The following is a 4836-nucleotide window of genomic DNA, read 5'->3' as shown; positions in this document are numbered from 1 at the left end:
TCATATCTCAGGGTTTTAGAGAAGGAGAAAATAAACTTAAAATGTCAGGTTGCTGTTAACACACTATATGCATGATAGCCATTTCTTCAAAACTGATGGCTTTTCTGAATAAACGATGACTGTGACTTATTCTAAGAAGCTTTAGAAAAAGAATCTTGATACAGAGACTCACTCATAAACACATTTTAAGTCCTTTTTAAGATTACAAATTAAATATTTCCTAATAAAGTGTTTACAACTTTTTCTTCCCTTGTTGCTGAATAAAAAACATGGAACCTAAAACTTAACGAGGTTCAACAAGCTCTCAATTAAAAATAAGATTATCATTCTATAAACCTACAGTTATTAACTTGTCAATAAGAAAGTCCAGGATTGATGGTTCATACAAATTTTTTCTAGGTACTTCTGTACTAGGTAGACATGCATAGATGTGGGTTTGCTATACTTTCAAAAAAAAGTTCATATATGTTTGCATGTGTTACATAACTTGAGTGAATTATATATTTCTAAAGGTGTTTTTTGGCACTGGATATGAGCTCAGGCCTTTTGCTTCTCAGGCAAATATTAGGTACTTGAACCATGCTTCCAGTTCATTTTGGTTTATTGGGTTATTCATTGTAAGTAAGTTAGGTTAAGCTTTATAAATGAATGAGGTTATCATGTTGTACTGATATTAGTGGGACAATGAAAAATCACTGTGGAGCAATTAATTGTGAAGTGTTATGTGCACCTCCACTTGATTCAGATATTTTTTGCCTCTGTGGTCAAAGTCAGCTGTCATCAGCCCGGATTCATTTACCCAGGAAATCCAATCAATATGGATCTCAAATATAGTCAAAAATAATTCTGTACACGTCCATTATGTATATATATATATATATATATATATATATATATATATATAATACTTCTATACTCTAAATACAAATGATGTAGATATAATTTAAGTATGTAGAAGCATGTGGTAAGTGGTAAGGAAATAAAACCAGATCTTATAAACTTTACTAAAAATGATTCTTTACTTGGGTCCGCAAATTAAGTGGAATCAGTACTATTTTATATCTATCTTAGTTTTGAGCAGTGACTTTTTAGCCACCTTGAAATCAAGTATGAAAAGGATTGCAAGGGACATCTTGTAGCAAGAGTAGAAACAGAGTGGACACTGTAACCCATTTTGATCATCTGCCTGGCTAACCTTGATATGATGATTTGCTTGGTCTATCTATGCCTAGGATTCAAACTCACCTTTAATTCTTTCTCAGTCTAAGCTTAAATCTCAAGTCCATCATGCTGAAGATGTTTTGACTTTATTTCTTCCTTGGGCATGCCGGCATCATGTAATAAACTCCTGTCTCTGCCCTTCAACACTACCTGCTTTTATCTCTTTACCTCCTGAGTGGGTGAAGTAGCCAGAGCAGAAATATTGGAATCCTTGGAGTTTGGCCTCTAGTCTAGAACTCTGATCACAAACAACTCTATTTTAATATAAAAGACTCAAGCATCTTGCCAATGTTTGCACCTAAAAGGGTCCTAGAAAAAACGATTCCTAAGATTACTTGTGTATACTTGAGCCCTTCACTACCCAAAATAAAAAACATTAGAAAAGTGGCTGGTTTACAGTCACTTACTATAAAGGTAAAATGCCCTCCCTATCTCAGAGACAGTGAACAGAATTTAATTAGAAATCTTTAATAATTATAGTTTCATATTGCAAAACTAAACTACAGTAAATAAATTAAGCAAGCAAAGAAGGCTATTTAAGAGTGTTGCCTTGCAGAAAAGAGATTAACTTCAATTTATCAAAAACAAAAGTTAAACATTTTTAAAATTAAGTACAGTGGCGCAATAGGAATTGGTTACTAAGCCCTGTGGGTTTTCTCTGGTGTTTTGTTACGGGCATTCTTAATTGCATACAGACTCAGAGAGAAAAGGGTTCTATCACTCACAACTATGTTTTAAAAGATTAGCTTCTGACCCAGAGAAAGATATTCCTATGTTATTCAACTAGCAATACTCTGAGAAAATATCTGTATCTCTAAAAGGTAGGAAACTTTTGTAGTCAAATTTTCTGGAATAAATAAGACAAAGAAACAGACATAGGTTTCTGTATTGATTCAACTGCTACCTTAGGAAACATCGCAAAACCTTATATGGGTAATTTCTGAAATGAAAATTATGAAAAAAACCTACTTACATCTCTGTTATATAATAAGGAATTAATCCATAGTTAAATTTAATAAGCCTAATAATATTCTGGATTTTAAACATAGCAGAAGTTATTGTGTTTGTTTTGTTATTTTGTTACAAAGATGTAGCTAAAAAAGAAAACACTGGATGGAATCTTTCATAATTCAACTTTATTACAGATATTTGTATATTTGTATATATTTGTATATCTGCTGGCACAGATATTCCCTAAACATTAAAATAAAATTATCCATTATTCAGTTGCATAATATATAACCCACACTTGTTCTTCAAGGCAATACCATAGTTTGAACTCAAGTCCTCTCAGTGGAAAAGTGAAGGTTCTTTTCCACTTGATAGAGATGTGATGTACCACTGAGCCACACCCCCAGGTATTCTTTGCAGCACTTATTTTAAGTTTAAGTCTTACATTTTGCACATAGTTTTGGACAGATTTTGGAGTAAATAATGATCTATTTCATACTAATAAATGTCTCTTAATTGTATAGGAATTTATTAATTCAAAGTTATTCAGATATGTTCATTTTCAATATGTTTAGGAAGCATTTATATTCTATTGTTCTGGAAAACATGGGTTCATTTTCCCCTGGAAAGCATAATATACTATTTGCATTAAAATAGCTCATAATCTCTTATCACCTTGATGTACTTTAAGATTGTCACTGGAGCACCTGTGTAAGCTTATTTTCTGGAAAGATTTTTCAACATTGATTTCATACTAAATAAAATTTTAACAAGACAAAACCTAAAAGTAGACACAGTTACCTTTCCCTAGAACTATGTTCCAGAAAAGACCACTTTGCCATAATGTGTCTAGTGAGGCTGTATGCCCAACTGTGGGTTTGAGGCAGACTAGATAAGGCAATCCAGATCTATAAGCGAAAGCCCACAAGGTAGAAATTGCACACCTGGCCTGGAACTGATGTCACCACCACCTGACTTTTGCCTTTCTAGTTAATGACCTGAGTTTGGTGTGTAACCAGCTTGTATAAAACTTAGTATTTCCCCTTCCTCAGGATTTGAACTTCTTTCTGTCCCTAGCCTAGTTCGGGTCGCTGGCAATAAACCCCTCTGTCCTCTCTCAAAGAAGATTCTGATCTTTGCTAGTCTTCTCTGCCACAAAAGAATAACTGTATGATGCCATTAATACTTTAGGCTACTCAGTGTAGCTGAGATGACAGGTGTGTGCGCCAGGCACTGTTTTTTTTTTTTTTTGTTTTGTTTTTGTTGTTGTTGTTGTTGTTGTTTTTGTATTCAGATTTCATCTTTTAATCAGCTCCATGAAGGACATCCTAAACACTACATGAGACACAACAGAATATCTTTTTTCTTCCAGTATTAAAAAATGACATTCACAAACATTTTTAAGGAGCTTTTCTATATAATCAAGGTGGTAATATTGAATTTAAAAAATCTGTAAGCTAATTATGTTCTTGATGCAGACTGCTGATAGATACATTTAGAAATCACTTCCTGGCCATGATAAATATTGTATACAGGTTTTAAAAACGTCCCCAAATACATATGATTATTAGTTTTAAAAATCAGTCTGACCAATCTTTTTGGTCAGAAGGAATAATCCTGAGAGCTCTAACAAAAAAAAAAAAAACCTGATAAAAAGATAAAAATACCTGGATTCTAAAAATTTGTTTTAATTTGTTTTTGAATGGGAAAAAAATGCATGGAGCTTTCTGAAAGGTATTTAACAACAGGCTACCTTGGGAGCTCAATGAATTAAAAAATATAACTTGATGTACTAAAACAGATGTTTCAACGCAGCTCAAAAAATATTTATAAATACAGCAATTTGGAAGGACGATCCTGGATCAGAAGTGTTATTCCTTGTGTATCTACATACGTGTGCATGCCTCATCTCAGTTATCGTAATTGTCTCTGTAATTTCCTCCTGAGTAGCGGTCATAACCCCCCTGGCTTCTGCCACTATAGTCTCTGGAGCGTCCATATCCATATCCATATCCTCCAGGCCGACTATCATATCTGCCACTCCCATATCCCTGGTCCCCGCCACCTCTAGAGTAGCTGCGACCACGCCCATGGCCCCCAAAGGCACCCCCTCTGGTGCCCCGGGCAGACTTGCCTGCGTGGTCCACTCGGATCTGGCGACCATCCAGAGACTCTCCATTCATGGCTCTCATGGCATCTGAGGCATGTTCTGGGTTGGTGAAGGTTATGAAGCCAAAACCTCGGGATCGTTGAGTCTCCCTGTCCTTGACAACAACCACTTCAGAAATAGGCCCGAAGCTACTGAAGTGGTCTTCAAGTGCCTGCTCATCAGTGTTAAAGTTCAGTCCTCCCACGAAGAGTTTTCCTTCTTCAGAAGACATGGTGGTGAATTTGAATCCTTTGAAAGTGAAAAGACTGACACGCCAAGTTCGGCGGAGCAGGGAGAACAGGTTTGTTGTTGTTTTTGTTTTTCCTGTTCAGGTGAAATCATAACATTTCTGCCTGAGCTGGTCTGAAACAATGATTCTTTCTATCCAGCCTCCTGAGAAGCTAAAATTACAAGCATGAGTCACCACACTATTATCAAGTCTTTCTGGTGAAAATAATCATATGTTTCTTCTACATAGATGAGAAGGAATTATTTTTTGGTACATAAAATTAGAG

The 4836-nt window shown here is 35.2% G+C and overlaps 1 pseudogene; it reads right to left on the bottom strand.

Moving 5' to 3' along the window:
- Positions 1–3459: 3459 nt before the first annotated feature.
- On the bottom strand, positions 3460–4617 carry LOC138834040 (RNA-binding protein 3 pseudogene; annotated as a pseudogene).
- Between the last annotated feature and the right edge of the window lie 219 nt (positions 4618–4836).

Source organism: Dipodomys merriami, unplaced genomic scaffold (assembly GCF_024711535.1).
Source record: "Dipodomys merriami isolate MVZ:Mamm:240054 unplaced genomic scaffold, mDipMer1.0.p SCAF_21, whole genome shotgun sequence".
In the NCBI taxonomy this organism is placed as follows: Eukaryota; Metazoa; Chordata; class Mammalia; order Rodentia; family Heteromyidae; genus Dipodomys; species Dipodomys merriami.
This window is presented reverse-complemented; position numbering and strand designations above follow the sequence as displayed.